Source organism: Chiloscyllium plagiosum, unplaced genomic scaffold, assembly GCF_037043375.1.
Source record: "Chiloscyllium plagiosum isolate Xiang-an unplaced genomic scaffold, Cpla_swu_hap1 HiC_scaffold_9, whole genome shotgun sequence".
Lineage (NCBI taxonomy): Eukaryota > Metazoa > Chordata > Chondrichthyes > Orectolobiformes > Hemiscylliidae > Chiloscyllium > Chiloscyllium plagiosum.
In genome coordinates, this window is record NW_028270147.1 from 9,473,278 (window position 1) to 9,492,678 (window position 19,401).

Here is a 19,401-nt window from a genome sequence, read left to right on the forward strand (position 1 = left end):
CTACCTGTCACCGTCTCTCTGTCTCGCATTCTTTATGTCTCTCTACCTGTCTCTCTCACTCTCTCTTTACCTGTCTCGGTCTCTCTCTCTCTCTACCTGTCTCTATCTCTTCCTACCTGGGACTCAGTCAGAAGCATTGCCCTCTGATACAGAAGGATGTTTGTGCAGCTCTCAATCCACAGTGTTGAGTGCTCGCACTCTGTCGCAGCGTTGAGGGAATGCTACACTGTCAGAGCCGCTGTCTTTTATTGAAAGGTTGAACAGGAGGCTATGGGTTGATTCCAATGACACTGCATCAAAGAGAAGATTAGCGGTTCTCCACGATCCCCTCATGAAAGTCAGCATCATGGAATCAATTCTCTGGTCATGGTCACTTTGAACATAGAACATTACAGCGCAGTAATACAGCACAGAACATAGAACATTACAGCCCTTTGGCCCTCTATGTTGCACCGTCCTGTGAAACCAATCTGAAGCCTATCTATCTTACACTAAACCATTTTTATCTTTATGTTTATCCAATGACCTTTTAAATGCCCTTAAAGCTGACCAGTCTCCTACTGTTGCAGGCAGTGCGTTCCACACACCTACTACTCTCTGAATAAAGAACTATCTCTGACATCTGTCCTGTATCTATCACCCCTCAATTTAAAGCTATGTCCCCTCATGCTAGCCATTGCCATCTGAGGAAAAAGGCTCTCACTGTCCACCCTATCTAACCCTCTGACTATCTTATATTTCTCAATTAAGTCGCCCCTCAACCTTCTCTTTAATAAAAACAGCCTCAAGACCCTCAGCCTTTCCTCATTAGACCTTCCCTCTCACTGAGGCCTGGGAAACCACTCCCCGTGTGTCGGTGTCAAAACTCAAAGGGTTAATGTTCTGGGTGGGACACCTTGGAGTGTGTTACTGCGCTAAAGGTACGGAGTTAACACTGCGATGAAATAACAAGCACAGCTCATTCGACAACACAAGCTGTATGTTCAGATATTTCAAACACCCACAAGTCAGCTGTTTCTGAGAGAAGAAGGTGTGAACTGCAGTGAGTTCACAAACAGGTTCACCACCATGGAGCTGCATTTCCTGCTCCAGCTCAGAACAGCCGGGTATGGCCTTCGTTTCTCACAATCTGTCTGGCTCCCCCTTACACAACACCCATAAGAGGAATGATGGCCTTGCTCACAAGAATGTATGGATGGATTTTGTTTGAGAGGTAGCAGCGTAGTATTCTTTTTAACTTGTCCTGCCAGCTCCTTGGTTTTCAGAGATATTGCCAATGGGCAACTTGGGGCTGCCACATGAAGGCTGCGTTCTTACAGAGGCAGTGTCATGGTCATTTTCCTGAACCAGTACTCCAGAGGATGAGATAAATAATCTGAAAATTGTTATCGGTGCACCATGACCGTTTGAGAATCTGAATTCAGATTCAAAAGCTTCTCATAATAGAATTGTTACCACAAATCTTTTCACATTTAAACCGCGAGTATGCCTCTGTGGCAGTGCATGTTGTACAGGATCAGTCACGGAATTGTTACAGAACAGAAAGGGTGTGTTTGGCCCACCGTGATTGTACTGTTTCCCAATCCGGTGCTCTACCCCCAGCTCCGATACGGTGCTCTACCCCCAGCTCCGATACGGCAGGCAAGTCCCAGGTGGACAGAGGAAGCACCTCAGGGATACCGCTCAAGGCCTCACCAGGGAAGTGCGCCATTCCCACTGGCCCGAGAACATTCCGAAGGGGAGAAGGAGCAACCGGGAAGAGGTAGAGCACCTGGAGACTTGCCATCGGGAAAAGTGGTCGCCGGGGGGAAAATAGCAATAGGTGCGCCCTATCCCACTAACATCCCATCCACCCCTTCCTGCGACCACCTCCTGCCCCAAGTGTAACAGAGCCTGTGGTATCCCCATCGGTCTGTCCAGCCACCTACAGACTCACCCTGAGAGTGGGGGAGAGTCATCCTCATGTGCGAGGGACTGCCGATGAATGAAATGTTAAAACAACATTCATGCGACATATAAAGTGTCTTTGCACTGTTTCGGAGAACAACAAAGCAATTATCCCTGGTATCCTGACCAACCCTTACTCCCTTAATCAGCTGATCTGATTATCATTAAATTGTCAACCATGATCAAGGAAAAAATGTTGCCGGAATACAGATGCTCGCCCCCTCAAAAACATGGGTGCTGCTGATTGAAGGTTAACCCACATTTGACATGTGCAAGCCCTTTGAATACACATACAAACAGATTCAAGATTAGTTTCTTCCCCACTGTTATCGGACTTTTGGACAGACCTCTCAAATGTTAATATTGAATTAATGTCCTTGAAGATTAGAAAGGAAGCACCGTGGGCGGCACGGTGGCACAGTGGTTAGCACTGCTGCCTCACAGCACCAGAGACCCGGGTTCAATTCCCGCCTCAGGCGACTGACTGTGTGGAGTTTGCACGTTCTCCCCGTGTCTGCGTGGATTTCCTCCGGGTGCTCCGGTTTCCTCCCACAGTCCAAAGATGTGCAGGTTAGGTGAATTGGCTATGCTACATTGCCCCTAGTGTTAGGTTAGGGGTATGGGTGGGTGGTGGTTTGGTGTGGACTTGTTGGGCCGAAGGGCCTGTTTCCACACTGTAATGCAATCTAGAAATTATGAGGGTTAGAAGGGGCATGAAATGTCCTGACAACTCAGATTAAGAAGAATCCAAAGGCATTTTAGAAGCAAGAGGGTCGCGAGGGAAAGGGTAGATCCACTCAAGGACAAAGGAGGGAATTTATATGCGGAGTCAGAGAAAGTGGGTGAAGTCTTTGATGAATACTCCTCATCGATATTCAACAAGGAGAAGAATGTGGGTGACGGTAAGATTAGGGAAGGGTATGCTGATATTCTGGGGCATGTCTATATTAGCAGTTGGCTGTCTTGAAAAACATTAAAGTAGGAAGGTCCCCAGGGGCTGAAAGGATCTAACTCAGCATACTGAGGGGGCAAGGGAAAAGATTGCTGTACAAACATAATGTAGGTCACATTTGGAATACTGAGTGCAGTTCTGGATGCCACACTTTAGGAAGGATGCAGAAGCTTTGGAGAGGGAGCAAAAGAGGCTTACCAGGATGTTGCCTGGATTGGAGTGTGTTAGCTACAAGGAGAAATTGGACAAACTTGGATTCTTTTTGCGAGAGTGTTGAAGGCTGAGGAGCGATCAGACAGAAGTAAATTAAATAATGAGGGGCATGAATAGGACGGGTAGTCAGAGTCTTTGTCCCAGGGCGAAAATGTCAAATACTAAGGGGAATAGTTTTAAGGTGAGTGGGGGAAGTTTTGCAAATGTTTTTACATGGAGGGCATTAGGTGCCTTGAACGTGCCGCTGAGGAAATTGGTGGAAGCAAAGACTAAAGCAATGTTTAGGAGGTATTTAGACAGACACTCGAACAGGCAGGGATTGGAGGGATACACACCACGTGCAGGCAGATGGGACTGGTTTAGAACAGCATCATTTTCGGCACAGACTTGGTGGACCGATGGGCCAGTTCCTGTTCTGTACCGTTCTATGTTCTATGTTTTATGTTTAAGCTGGGTGGAACAAAGCCAAACGTTAAAAAAAAAAGCGAAAATAAAAACCAAGAAAGCTGCGGGATCTGTAAATCAGGAACAAAGTCGGAAGTTGCGGGAAAAGCTCAACAGGTCTGGCAGCATCTGTGGAGAGAAATCACATGATAATGTTTCGGGTCGGGTGACCTTTCCTCAGAACTGGGTTAACTCTGATTTCTCTCCACAGATGCTGCTGAGATTTTCCATCAATTTCTGCTTTTTTTTGTTCCCAAAGTAAGCAACTGCCCATGAACCTAAATATCGCGCCCGCCCCTCCCCCACGCCCCGCCCTTTCAGAACTCCCCGCACTCATCATTGCACACACAGCCTTGCAGTTCCCCATCAAGGCAGCGAGAAATCCAGGGCCCCTCCTCAGCAGTGATTTCTCACCCTCCCCCATCTGTGCAAACCAATGCTCAAATCTCTGACCATGCGGTCTTTGCTCTATTTAATGTTACAGGGTATCCAGCAGCCCCTGAAGAGAAAACGTTTCACTTGCATTTAGTTAGTGAGCCCAAATTAGATAGCATACAGGCTTTTTAGCTCTGTTATTCAAGTGCATTTCCTTAACAGCATTGCTCACTCGCCTGGCATTAATACAAATGGAATCAAACTGCAGGGTAGTTCTGGCATCCGACTGGCCTGTTGCAAGTGATCAGGATAAAAATGTGGTTCTTCCAGTTTACAACAACACAGCTCATGCCTGATTATAGGCCTCGCTTCTGTTTAGTTGAGCCATTATGTCAAAGGCCTTGAAATTACACAGTGGGATAACAGACCGTCAATATGTGATGTGTTTGCATGACATTTTTCCCTGCTATTTTACTGAAGGTGTTAACCTGCCTAAAACACAAGGATTATTGCCTCGTTGAAAATAGGACAGCGAGGAGTGTCAGGTGGACATATGAGGATTCTGGTCCCCTGCTAGAGAGAGTGAGATGCTGCATAAGATGATAAGCCATGGGAGCTGCAACAGACCACTCAGCCATTCTGATTTCCCACTTTTCTCTCTTTATCCCATAACCCTTGACACTGTCACTGGTTGAAAAACTGTCTCTCTCTCAGCCTTGACTCTGCTTAACGATCCAGCTTCCACAGCCCTCCCCAGTAATGACGTCTACAGATTCACTTCCCTCTGAAAGAAATTCAGGAACAGAGGGAGGCCATTCCTACCCCAGGCCTGTTCTGTTCTTTGTGCAGATCATGACCTTCGTTCGCACACTTCCTTTTGCTCTCTCACAAACCAAAACCGAGAACAGCAAAAAGATTATGAATCTTACATTCGACTCTTTAAAAGAAAAGAGGACAAAATGTGCGAGAGTTGAGAGCAAATTGGGGACTTGGTGTGCAGGTTTTAGATAACATCATGGGACTATGACAAAATAAAATATTTGTTCAAAAAGGATAGTTGATGCTTTCTACACAACTGATATCAAATTATCTTTGGTTCTAAATTTCTGGCAAGGGAGACTCTCAAAATTAGTTTGTTTGTGTGAGAATTATCTCTCCTTCTTCCAAACTCCAACAGATACAGAGTCAATCTGTGCAAGCTTTCCTCATAGTTTAACCTCTTCATCCCAGAAATTAGCTCAGTGAACAGTAAGCAGTACTGTGGTCTCACTGATGTTAACTTTCAGTGCAGGTTTCACTCAACAGCGAGCATGTGCCTTCTCCTCTCTAGAAGTCTGCTGAGGTATCACTGCACCTTCGCCCAAAAGGAGCTATTCTCCAGGTGAATGTTGACAGTGCGCTCCATAATCAAGGTTTGTCCCCTGTTAGGCATCTCCACACTTGCGTGCTGCACAGTCACTGGCCAATGGGGCGAGGGGGGGGGGGGGAGAAGGTGAAGCAATTTCCTTGCCCAGCTCCCCTCACCCTGCGATGGGCCATCGGGGTACACGCTGATGAGTCAGAGGCTTGCACTTAACTTAGCGCCTTCCAAGAACAAACAGCACTTAGTGTCTATACCCCAAGTCAAGGCCAGAGCAGGGCATAAATGCAACTGCACTGTATCAAGAAAACAAAAATAATGAAAGGAATGACTACAAAACTTCAAGCATTTTAGCAGGACTTATACACTTAATGGTAAGGTCCTAGGGCGTGTTGCTGAACAAAGAGACCTTGGAGTGCAGGTTCATAGCTCCTTGAAAGTGGAGTCGCAGGTAGATAGGATAGTGAAGAAGGCATTTGGTATGCTTTCCTTTATTGGTCAGAATATTGAGTACAGGAGTTGGGAGGTCATGTTGCGGCTGTACAGGACATTGGTTAGGCCACTGTTGGAATATTGCATGCAATTCTGGTCTCCTTCCTATCAGAAAGATGCTGTGAAACTTGAAAGGGTTCAGAAAAGATTTACAAAGATGTTGCCAGGGTTGAAGGATTTGAACTATAGGGAGAGGCTGAACAGGCTGGGGCTGTTTTCCCTGGACCGTCAGAGGCTGAGGGGTGACCTTATAGAGGTTTACAAAATTATGAGGGGCATAGATAGGGTAAATAGGCGAAGTCTTTTCCCTGGGGTGGGGAAGTGCAGAACTAGAGGGCATAGGTTTAGGGTGAGAGAGGAAAGATATAAAAGGGACCTAAGGGGCAACCTTTTCACACAGAGAGTGGTACGTGTATGGAATGGGCTACCAGAGGAAGTGGTTGGAGGCTGGTACAAATGCAATATTTAAGAGGCATTTGGATCGATATATGAATAGGAAGGGTTTGGAGGGATATGGGCCGGGTGCTGGCAGGTGGGACTAGATTGGGTTGGGATATCTGGTCGCCATGGACAGGTTGGACCGAAAGGTCTGTTTCCATGCTGTACATCTCTATGACTCTATCCCTTGGCCACTGAGCCAGAACATGAGTCACTGGTGGGCCTCTCAAGAGTTCACAAGATTTCACTTTCACTTCCAGTTTCTTGTAAGGTGCTGTGCGCCGCAGTCAAAGTATCCAATATCTGGTGGATTACCCATTCCTTAATATCTGAGCGCCTGACTCAGGGGGATAAATAGTCCAATAAATGTGGACAGCACAATCTCACACTCATAAATCCATCCCAAGCTTCTCTTAATCATATTTGTTTTTGATGGATAACTCCAGTCTATGTTTGGTCTCTTGAACTGTCATAAACACTACTTGGCAAAAACAATATATATATATATATATATACACACACTATATATATAAAAACTGACCTGCAAAAGACCGCAGAATGCAAGCCGGTGCGAGGCGAGACCGATAGCCATCTGCACACTTAGCTCATCATTTTCAAGAAAGCAGTGTGCACGTCGCCGAAACTGACCTATTTAGAACACATTACTGTCCCTACCAATACCTCCCCACTTCCTCACAGTCTTCACTCACTTCCTGGAGAGGATTTTCAATGGATCTATAAACATTTTAAAATTAAAGTGACAGCAACATGACAAGTGCAGCTCTCTTATGAGAACCATTTGCCTGTTCACAACACTGAATCATCTCACAGATGGGAGCAAAGGGAGGGATTAAAAGCCAGCATTTGAACAAAAATGGGAAGGAAAATGAAGGGAGGATGGAGTGGACCAAAAAAACAAAGTCTCATAGAGACAGGGAAGGCTTAATTTTGCAAAACGTATGTTATTTGGTTGAAATAGTACAAAAACAGGGATTGAGAGAATGAATGCAAAGGGCAGGATTAATGTTGTTTGTTGATGCTGGTTATTCACAGCGTATCCCCCTCAAATGAACTCAATGTTGAAGTAGGTTGACGGGCAAATTCTGATCTGGCGGACAACTGCACGCCACCAGTAAGATCAAACGTGGGCTGTATCACCCAGGAATTGCTGTCGGATTGGTGGGGGTCATGGGGGGAATGGGACAGAGAGTTCAGCTCAATGGAGCTGAAGTTCTGACTGAAACATCTCCCACTTAAACCAATGCGTAATGCTGAAAAGGAGCAAACTGATGGAGTCCGTGCCCCCACGTCTTTCTGAGAATTCCATGGATAAAGCGGTCCGATTCCTACTTTCAGAGGATCATACAATGCAGAAAGGTCCTTCACCCCCATGCATCTGTATTGACACAAGAGAAACACCTGGTCTTCAACCTAATCCCAGTTGCCAGGACTTGGCCAGGAGGCTTGAATGTTATGACGTGACAAATGCTCATCTCCATTTTTTTTTTTAAAAGACTTGAGGCAATTCATCTCTATCACCTTGCAGGCAGCGTACTCCAGACTGTCACTACCCTCTGGGTAAAAAGGTTTTACCTCACATCGTTGCCATCCCCCTCCTGCCAAGCCTCCTAACCCTCACCTCAAGCCTGTGTCCTCTTGTGACTGACCAAATCTTCCCTGCTCCAACAACACGGAGTTTACTTGATGTTAACCCTGTGCTTTCTTTCTCTGTGGGTTCTCAAGAATTCTAGTATCTGACCCCTCGGTGTGCCTCCATAATTGCAGTCCTTGAATAAGATTCGCATGAAGATAAGGCAATGAAAAAATGTGGAGACCAATGAATGAAATCTCCTTTTCTTTCTCCCGAGGTGAAGAATCCAAATAAAGCTGGAGACGTCAGGTATTATGTCCACCTCCCAAATCTTGAGGAAGGACCAACCAAATTCTGAATAAGAGGAGTAACAAAAGAAAATGCAGGTTCCAATGAAATGCACTGGAGTCGCGAATGCACGAAAGACAGACCAACTCCTCCCCAACCCAGCCAATTGTCTCACACTATCCTTTCTGCCCTCTTATCCTAACCCACCTCATTCTCCAGAGTGCCCTGGGCTCCCAGATCCTCTCAGACAATATTGGATTTTGGAGTCGAAGAGTGTGGTGCTGGGAAAGCACAGCCAGTCAGGCAGCACCCGAAGAGCAGCACAGTCGACGTTTTGAGCATAAGCTCTTCATCAGGAATGAGGGGGTGGCCCAAGGGGGCTGAGAGATAAATGGGAAGGCTGGGGGGCGAAGGTAGCCAGGAATGTGATCGATAGATGAAAGTAGGGGTGTCAGTGGAAATGTACTGGTTGGAACAGCAGGAGAGGCAGTAACAATGACTTAAGAGTCATAGTGATGGTACTGCACAGAAACAGACCCTTCGGTCCAACTCGTCCATGTTAACCAGATATCCTAACCTAATCTAATCCTATTTACCAGTATTTGGCCCATATCCCTCTAAATATTTCCTGTTCATATCCATCCAGATGCCTTTTAAATGTTGTAATTGTATCAGCCACTTCCTCTGGCAGCTCATTCCATATATGTACCACCCTCTGCATGAAAAAGTTGTTCCTTAGGTCCCTTTTAAATTTTTCCCCTCTCACCCTCAACCTATGCCCTCTAGTTCTGGACTCCCCCACCCCAGGGAAAAGACCTTGATTATTGACCTAATTCATGAACTTCATGAATTTATAAAACTCTATAAGGTCACCCTTCAGCCTCTAATGCTCCAGGGAAAACAGCCCCAGACTATTCAGCTTGTCCCTATAGCTCAAACCCTCCAGCCCTAGCAACATCCTTGTAAATCTTTTCTGAACCCTTTCAAAAAGAACATTTTAATACAAAACAGAAGAAAATGCTGGAAAAAAATCTGCAGCATCTGCAGAGAGAAAGAACAGAATCAATGTGTAAAGTATAACTGCTCTGAAGTAGGGTTACTGCCTTCAAAATATTAATGCTATTTTTTCTCTCTCCAGATGTTGCCAGACCTGCCAGGTTTCTTCAGCAATTCCTGATTTTGTTCCAGATTTCCAGCAACTCTTTATTTTTATTTTAGTAAGTTTCAATAAGAGAGATTGTGGTCTCCAAACTGCCAGTGAGCATAGCTGTTCCAGAAAATAAGATCGCTTGGGCAGTGCGAGTTGAAGATGATGTGGGATGTGTAGCGAATTTCATCAAGGCATTCTGGACAAAAGATATCACTCTTGCATGCAGAAAGGAGAGGTTGTGCACCTTCCGAAACAACACCCCCTCCCCTTCCCACTGTCAGGGGCTGAACAATAACTTTACAAAAGGAGAAAAGAACAGTCTGTTTCATGCAATCTTCTCTTTGATGCAGCCAGTGTCAGCATCGAGAGGCTCCTGATGTCAATCTGGTTAAGATGCCAAGTGAACCTCTCCCCTTTCCAGTGCCCCACAGATTAATGCTGGGGTCAAACTAAGGCACTCTGCTGCTCCAACATTTTTATTCTTTTGACTGTCTATCACTTCTCATCTTTTTGAGAGTGGGAGATACGGTTTACGGCCGGTTATAGACAATTTAGTCTCTGAGACTGGTTGTCATTCAGAGAATTGGGACTGTGATCACACAAACCCATGGCATTTAGAAGCTTTGTAGCTGGTGGATGGGCTGGCCCCACTCCCCTGCATCGTCCCTTCAATTCTTGCCCCAACTGGGGGCACCGCTGTGGTAGCGAGAAAGCAGCAATGCTCACGCATCCAAGACCACTGCCCTCCCCCCCGATCCTTCTCTCCCAGCGCTTCATTCTGTTTTAAAGGAATTTGTTCCCTTGTGTTTTTTCCAAATGGCAACTTCCGACAGTGGGTTTCACTCCATCACGGGGAGGTCATCTAGAATGGAAACTTACTTGGTTTTGAGAAGGGGATTCAATGTCTCCAAGAGGAGCTGACCGAACTCCTGGGCTGAAATACAGCCGAGTGAGCGTCGCAACAAACGTTTTGATCCACCCGGAAAAGATTTCGCTCACTGACCTGTTAATAAGCCCAAGGTGAAGAGACGCCTCCCTTAAAATGGCGGACAGAGGGTTTCGGCACAAGTGTCTTACGTGAGTTCCGTAGACGTCTACTGCACAGAAACGCATCCGTGCTGCTCAACTGATCTGTGCTGGGTATGAACACTCCTCACAACCTTGCTGCTACCTTAGTTGATCCAACTCTCTTTCTATTCCCTTCTCCCTCACGTGTTTATTTACAATCCCCTGCAAGGGAGCTATATTATCCATCTCAAATGCTTGGGCTTAAGGAGTAACACACTCCCAAGACAAGTTGAAGTTGCCTTTCCCGAATTCCTAATTAGATTTATTAACGGCAACCTCAGTCCCCATTCTTGCTCATTGTCTGTGCGGAATCACCTTCCCTACTCCTTACCTATCAAACCCCTTCACCATTTTAAGGACCCCTTTTTGGCATTACCGATATCACATCACTCAATTTCCGCCCCCTTCAGTCTTTGTAAATCCCATCTCTGTCAACCCACAGATAAACATAATCCTAGGATCTGCGCCATTAACTGAGAGAGGGAGCCAAGTCATCACACAGGGATTTAACTGCAGTTCAGCAGGACCCCTCACTTTCTGAAAAACCAGCAACCACAAAAACACAAAGTGATTTAATGATCACAATCCAAGATAGACCACAAGATGCCACTGTTTACTGTTCAATGTAGGAACAAGTTTTTAAGGGTGAGATAAAGTGACATGGAGCAGGACAACTACCCCAAGTTAAAATACCTTCAGCACACTGTCAATGATACAGAGACAGGGCAATCACATTGTGCAGTATTCAATAGCTGAAGTTAATATACACAGTACAAAAACAGGCATACACATACACAGCACACAGACACACACAAACACAGACAAGACACACTCACACACACACACACACTTGTACATGCACACAGTTTCCCTGCCTAGTTTCAACCACTGACCAGCTCACTTTAAATGGGTCAATGCCTTCATTAAAAGCAGGGCAATGTAATATGAACCAGATAACACATCCATTACTGACATGGCCTGGCTAGGATTCTTCTCAACTTTGAGCTGAATTCAAAGGATCCTGCTTTACAGACCCCATGAATCGAGTGTGCCGGGAGCAAAGGCAGATTCATTTGACATTTTGCGCACTGTCTTAAAGGCAGAGTTCAGGTTCGACTGTAACCTTTTCAGAGCTCAGGTTCCAACCAGGCTGGGCCCTCAAGGTTGTTCTGAACTTGCTCGAAAGAAACTGAGCTTGTGTCTTGCTACTTTGGAGCTGCCCAGGAGGCGAGACAGATGGGACTTTGATGAGCCCTTTTAACCACAGACAGATCTGTTGTTAGGTGCCTCCCAGTGGCCTTATGTTTTATTGGAGACACTTGTGCAAGGATAGGACAGCAACAGTCTAGAGGTCTCGGAGTTCTATTGGAGCAATACTGGGGTAACCCCAACCAAAAACAAAAGAACAATACAGGAACAGGCCCTACGGCACTCCAAGTCTGCGTTGCCACATTTTCCCCTTCCATACCAAGACTGTCTTTTCTTACAGGATCTGTATCCCTCTATTCCCTTCCGATTCATGTATCCGTCCAATTGCTTCTTGAATGCTGCTATTGTGTCTGCTTCCAACACCTCTACTGACAGCGCATTCCAGGCACTTATCGCCCTTTGTGCGAAAAACTTATCTCGCTCATCTCCCCCACCTCCCCCCCTACACCTTGGACCTGGGTCCCCTAGTAATTGACCCCTCCACCCTCGGAAAAAGCCTCATACTTCCCACTCTATCCATGCCAATCATGACCTTATAAACTTCTATCAGGTCGCCCCTCAACCTCCTGCGTTTCAGTGAAAGCAAACCCATTCTATCCAACCTTTCTTCACAGTTAAAATCCCCCCATACCAGGCAACACCCTGGCGAACCTTGTCTGTACAAAAACCAAATGGGTTGAGGGTAACTACACTTAACTACAAATAAAGGGCCGGATCCCTTGATGTGGATTTTAATGATGATGCAATTATTGCCAGAAAAGACTCAAGAAAAGCAACTGCCAAGACCAACTAGGGCTTGTTTTGTTCAGGACAAGTTCTGTTGTCAAATAGTGATTAATGCTACAGCTGGGTAGAGACAGACACTCCATCCGGGCTCAAGCAGAAATAAAACTCACCCCCAGGACCACAGCTTGATTTAAACATCTCCATTCAGAGTGACATTTGTCCTCTTCTCTCCTGCTGCCTCCCCTGAACATTCCTTCAAATTGACTTGGTGACCCAGGCTAGCTCTGCTGCTTCTCATTTGTCATTCTGTGATCCTGTTGCCTGAGCTGCCTGCACTGACTGAACAGAGCGATTCATCCACAGCAAAACCCAGCACCGATACCAGACACACAGACACCGTGGGCTCACATACTGAAACCAGGCAGGCACACACATGCCACACAGTCCCATGTGGCCACCATTTCAGGACAACTCAATTGTTTCGGCACATGCCTTTACTTTACCCCCAGAACTAGTCCTCACTGGTGAAAATGAATACCTGCTAGACTAACATGGGAACATACCGTGTCCCAAGGTGTCACGGAGATTGTTAAACATACCGTTCCACAGTTTTTAATTCTTTGCTTCAATCTGCAACTATAACCAAGGCTTCATCCTTTGCTATTCAGGTCAGGCGTGAAATCGATAACTGCACTGAGTCCTTTTCTCTTTCTCCCCACACAGTTTAAAGAAGACGCAGGGAATGAAGGTTTACTCCATCATATTCTCATTGTTTAGAATGTGGAAATTGCCAGTTGAGGCAAAAAAAAAGGAGAGGGCATTTCGAGGGAAGCTGGAGAAACTTAAAACGAGAATGGAATATAATTTTATTCCTGAAGATAGACTGATGGCCTTCTGGCGAGATATGAAAGCTAGTGGGGACAAGACATAGGGTATAGACCAAGCAAATCAAAAGACTGGTTTCTAAACCATAGACTCGAATCATGACATCAGCACTTTGAGCCCTTTACTGAAATTAATCTGATAGCCCAAAATAGAGTCACAGAGTCATAGAGATGTACAGCAGGGAATCAGACCCTTCAGTCCAACTTGTCCATGCTGACTAGATATCCCAACCTAATCTAGTCTTATTTGCCAGCACTTGACCCATATTCCTCTAAACCCTTCCTATTCATATACCCATCCAAATGCCTTTTAAATGTTGCAATTGTACCAGCTTCCACCACTTCCTCTGGCAGCTCATTTCATACACACACCACCCTCTGCGTGAAAAAGGTGGCCCCTTGAAATCCTAAATTCAAGTATTAAACATAATCCAGTTTGCGTGTACTCAGTTTACAACCCTTACCTAACGACACTCACACATGCTGACTGAAATGTCCTGAAATACTCGTGTCAAGCCCAAACCAATAACGTTTAATTTGCTCCCTTCCACAGACAGTGCATGATCAGCTGAATGCATCCAGCAATTATTTTATTCAACTTCACTTTCACAGTTTTTTGTCTGTTTTTAAAGGTATTTGAAATGTAATGCCCACTCTAAAATAAACACTTCCCCTCTTCACTCTCCTCAGATTCATTGATCGGAACAAATGATTAGAAAAGTCGACTGGGACACGCTATTGTCTGCACAAATATATTGCTGTATGTAACCCACATTTATAGCATACACAACCCCTCCTAAGACCCACTCACAACTCAGTAAACTTCAACCACAGTTCTTGTCCTGATGTGCTGACAATGATGACTGTGTTACAGACACAGTGCTTCAGGGAGTACACATAAACTGACCCAGGTGAAACCGCCAGCTAACATTTGCTGAAAACAACTGAATACATACAACTGATTGTTGCCCAACCCAGCTGACGTCCCGATTGGAGTCGGCATTGTAACTGCAGGGTGGCAAAGCCATTGTATTTCTTTAGTCACTCTCTCTCTCTCTCTCTCATTCTCAAATAGCCGAGGTGTTATTAGCAAGCAGCCTCATCCTTGTGAAAAAGAACCGCATACTTTGTAAATAACAAGTCTGTGCAGATAGACAGCTTGCAGATACATTGTGAAAGCTGGAAGAAATTGGGGTGTGGGGAAGGAGAATTGGAAATACATGTACACAGCAGCAATTTTGTTGTGTTGCAAGAACCTCCAAATCACGCAGTGAATTATTAACCATAATCTGCGATGCGTTGAGTTTTGAGCCATGATTGAAGATTATTATTTTCAAACAATACGCTACGGCAAGTAAATTATACGCTTTTTACAGGTTCTGCAGCAGGAGACCTCTAGGTGCCCACTACTTCATGCTCACAACCATCTGAGGGTTCGCTCCCTAGAATGATGCAAATAAACCGTAAAAAATCTAGACCGCATTTATCTGACAGCCCGCGTAAAATTGCTGCACACTGATCAACAAACAGATGATGACTTCATTTCAGAATAGGAAAATGGTATAAAAATAAATGCAGAACTTGGGAGGGAGGAGGGGATATAAAACACAGTCAGTTCAAACATTGAATTTGCAACGCTAAAGTGACGGCAATATCGAAAGGAGATCATCCTCGCATTCCAATTGATTGCACTGCCTTCAGGAAACCACTCTAAATTATTTAGTCTAAACTACTAAAATATAAAGCTTTGCAATCTGGATCCATGTTTTGAAGTCAAAAGGATTTGCCAAATTGTTCAGCTGCTAGTGGCTCATGTTTTTATAAAAGGAAGAAAAAATTCCTACCACTTTTAACTTTGTAGTCAAGATACTATTATCCGAACCATTGCCACTCTGTATTCCTCGACAAAACTTCTACTTGGGAGCACATTGTCTCCAAATACCGTATCTCATCCCATACCTCAGCAGCAAATGCTCCCCTCGTTGACTGATATTGTCTTCACATTATTCCTCAGCTTCTCTCGCTCGCTCGCTCTCTTTCTCTCTCGCCCTCACACTCGTTTCCTTTGCTCTCTCTCAAAGGTGTTCACAATCTTCCCGTCGCTTGGTAGTGGCCAGTCTGCTTTGCTCGCGCCCCCTCCTTCCCCCCACCACTCCGCAACCAAAGCGGACGCGCCCCGTAACTGCTGAGCGGCCGCAGCCAGCATCGGTTGGCTACTCCGCCATGGAATGCGTCACAGCTGAGCCCACTCTACCCAATTGGCGGCAGGACCAGGTGACCAAGTGCAGGAAACACACCCTGATATCCCTCCCCACTCCCCCAGCCCCTCGCCATTCACCCTAACCCAACCCTCAGCTCACTTTCTTCCTCCTCAAGCGCTCAGAGGTGACGAAGACACCCCCGGTCATCGGAAGCACCAAGAATTGGCCAGTTCAACCAACCTGAGGAAGGTTGGGTTTTACTGGACTTGCTCGATGGGAGCAGACCAACCAGTTGGTTAAATTAACCAAGCTAGCTGAGGTGCAGAATGATTGCATTGCTAAATGGCTTGCATTTATGTAGCAGTTATCAGGTCCCAGGGCGCTTTGCACGGGCGTAATCAAACATAATTTGACATGGAGCACAGAAGGAGATATTCGGACTGGTTGTTCATAGAGACAGAATTGAAACAGACTTGAGCAGAAAGAACAACAGAGGAAATGAAATTAATTAAAGACAATGAAAGGAACGCAGAAATATACAATTATGTGGCTCATGGAGTTAGGTAGTCAAAATACAACTCTTTTACACGGACCGGTACTGAGAAGGTTATAATTATCATTGGTACATTTCTGTGAAAGATTAACGAGAGACCAGTGCAGAGACCTGAAGCAGCACTGTTCCTGCAGCAGCTTCAATCTAATGGAGCTCAGTAGACTCAGAGAACAGTTCTAAATCTCGGGGAAATAGATGGAGGCAAATATTTCGCAATGGTTTCTCCTTCTCTGCCCTCCAATTCTCAGATACATCTTACAAAGGCAATCTCCAAATGCAGTCAAATTGCAACCATAAAATTAAAATGGGACTAGAAAATGGAAAATAAAAGCAGGTTTTTATTTCAAACCAACACAGTAGCTCCCTGGGAATAGAACTAACTTATTTCTGGTGCTACTTGTTTAAAACAATTTACTCTCACCCCATTCTGCTCAGCTCAATCATTATCCAAGTCGAGGAAAAGCCAAACAACAAAAGGCTTCACTGAATTCTTTTAGAAAGAGAGAGAAAGGGATTTTTTTTTTCGTTTTATTTTTAAAAAGAAGCTGTCTTCATAAAATCTCCTCACCTGTCTCAAAATCCAACACTGATCAGCAAATCCTTGTGTTTCCTGACACACACGGGCAGACCCAGAGATTGGAAACGACAGCTGGGTAGGATACGATCGTGTCCTCCTCCCAACTGCAAAAAAGTTGAACGATGGCTGGAGCTTCGCCCCAGATGGGCACGGTACGGGCTCTGAGCTGAGCAAGACATTGCAAGCCGACCCTCCCCTCTCTTCCTACTCCCCCCCCCCCCCCCCCCCCAACAACATTCTCTAAACAAAACGCGAGGTAATCTGCAGATGATAGCTATTAACAAATAGTTAGCGTTCGCTTCACAATACGCGGCTTCAAACACTCCTGCTCACCCCCAAGTGTGAAAAAGCAAATAAACATCTGAAGCAGAGAAAACTGTCTTGATCATGTATTATTGCTTCAGTAAAATACAGCCCGAGCGTGGAGTGGAAAGAGGTTAGGGCTTTCTTACATCGATAAAGGGAGACGAGCTGATGCTTGGTTGCTGAATTTAAAAGGCTCTCTCCCTCGCACCAAAGCAACAGACGCAGCGACAGATTTCACTCCTTGCTGGTAGCTCCCCTTTCCCCAGCGTTTGGCGTTTGCAGGAAACCAAGTTCTGCACCTTGCGAACAAATGGTAAATGCCGAAAATGCTAATTATTTGATCTTTTCTTCCCCTTTATTCCTCGGTGCAACAGAGGCTGAGTTCGACTGGGGTTTGAAATTTGCAGACGCCTCGTTCAAAATGCATAACACAGAATATTTTTTGGTGTGCGTGTGTGTATGAAAATCTTTTTTTTTAAAATTAAATCTCTATCCTCCTTTTATTCCAACTGGCTCTATCTATATTAAGCTTTCCACATTCACAGGCCCCTGTTGTAGTCAGGATCAAGACTTCACAAAGATTCGCCAGCGCTTTCTTTTTGTGTGTGTGTGAAATCTGAACTTCTGGCAAATGTACAGAGATTCTGCCCTACTCTCCCTTGCAAGGTAGATCCCAGTTTCTTCCCTCCCAGCACCCCCTCCTTGCCCTCCCCCCCAAAAAAAACACACAAAACTTTTCATCAACTACAAACTACAGAGAAATTGCAAGTTTACAGTAAACACGCTGCGTGTTAATTGTTCCTTTTTTTAAAAAAAACCCTCTAGCGTTACAGAAAATTCACAAAATTCACAGCAAAGTGAAAACCTTCAATCTGAAGTTTTCTCTTTTTGTCTCAATTGAGGCGATGATCTGAAGAACTTTGATATGTTAATACAGCATCCCCCTCCGCAAAGCCCTTCAAACCGGCTGAGAATGGCATTAAATTGATCGGCGGGACTCTTAAATAGCAATCATCTATTTTTTATACATGTAAAAGATAAAGTTGAGAAGGGGAAGGTGGGAGGGGAGAGAACAGAGGCATCAGAGAGGGAAGCAAACAACTGGTCATTTGTTCGATTGGATGATCTCAGACGATTCCATACTCCTTTGGAATACAGATTTTGATTTCCTTAAATCAGACTCTGCGCGCCTTCTCTAATCATTCCAGCCACACACACACATACATTTAAAGACATTTCCATGAGGAGAAAGAAACCTCCACAAAGCTGAACACACAGGGTCTGCATACAGGCAGCTACTTTCAACCCTTATAGTTTTGGAGGGGTTAAGTTATTTTTTTCCGCTATTGGTCTTTGAACGCTGGCTGTTTGGGAAATCCCCCCCTCACACAACAAATGGGAAGATTTTGAACTAAACGATTTTGCAATTCTTTTGAAAGGATTGAAAGATTCAACTCCACGCATAATGCAAAAAAAAACAAGTGATTCTTAAAAGACTCGCTCATAACAAACTCCCCACCTCCGGTGCATGTATTAAAAAAAAAGACTTTCTATGCAATAATCTGAACTAATTTTCTGTACCGTCCGTCTAGCCTTCGCTTTTAATTGCTTCCATTCTCTCTCACACACACACACACACACACAAGTTCGGCAGAGCTGGGTACAGGAGATGTTTAAACATACTCACTCGCACAAAAATAACCCTTGAGTTCATCTGGCTGATACGTGCAAGCCTTCCCCAAGATAAAAGCGCTTACCTTGCTTTCTCCGGAGTGGAAGAGGGTGTCCTGAAGACATGCTTCAGAAGGGGGCCGCCCGAAGTGGTTAAAGAAAGTCAAATCCAGACGAGAAGCCCCTCACATCAACACCAGGCTAAAACCTTTAGGGCAGGCGTTTGCAGAGTGAATAATCTGGGCGTATTCCCCCAGCTCTCCCTCCCCAGGAGCTGCCGCTGACTTGGAGCATTTGAGTTGGGGGGGGGGGGAGAGGGTCCAATCTGTCTGGGGGTGGGGGTAGATGAATCCTTTTAAGTCCAAGCAGTTTGCAAAGCCTGACGCCCCATGCTTGCCGAGACCGAATCTGGCGTTTTAAAAGCACCGTGTATATATACACAGAGGAAAGAGGGAGAAAGAGAGGCGGCAACTGAGCTCAGAATTGCAATGAAACCCTTCTCTCTGTCTCTCCGGTTGCTGATGTAGACTTCATTTGCATTTCCCAAGATGACATTTGGCCCCTAAGGCGAGAATCCAGTGCCAGCCCCCTTCCTCCTTGATTCACATTTTCAGATGCTCCTTCCATGTGTGTTTAAGCAATGGGAGACACAGCGTGGAGCAGGGTGGGGGGAGTGTGAGGGGAGGGGAGGGGAGAGGAGACGCGGTGGACAGCACTTCAGCAGCAGCTTGAACACACTAAAGGCAGCAACAGACAGACTGAAAAGCCGAGTGCACAATCAATGCAGGCCCCTTTGGATGGGCTGGGAGTGGGGGTGGGGGTGGGGTGGGAGGGGGCTGGAGGGGAGAGGCAAGTTCTGACACAGAGTCCGTACTCGCCCTGAACTGGAGTTACCAGATGTTGAAAGAAATACGGGGGTGGGGGATTGATTCCACCAAACGGAGCCCCTGCACTGT

At 45.5% G+C, this 19,401-nt stretch overlaps 1 protein-coding gene across 16 annotated transcripts in view; it reads right to left on the reverse strand.

Annotated features, from left to right (window-relative positions):
* adgrl2a (adhesion G protein-coupled receptor L2a) overlaps positions 1-19,401 on the reverse strand; it is a 1,095,933-nt gene that overhangs the window by 448,112 nt on the left and 628,420 nt on the right. For 3 of the 16 annotated variants that reach the window (XM_043698662.2, XM_043698667.2, XM_087990401.1), the window contains exon 1: positions 18,532-19,146. The exons of 9 other annotated variants lie outside the window; for them this stretch is intronic. The gene's annotated coding sequence lies outside the window, so the exon portion shown is untranslated. Of the gene's footprint in view, positions 1-16,920; positions 17,165-17,639; positions 17,658-18,531; positions 19,148-19,401 lie in introns of those variants that run through there. 4 more of the 16 variants (XM_087990398.1, XM_043698641.2, XM_087990391.1 and 1 more) reach the window with 3 other exon arrangements.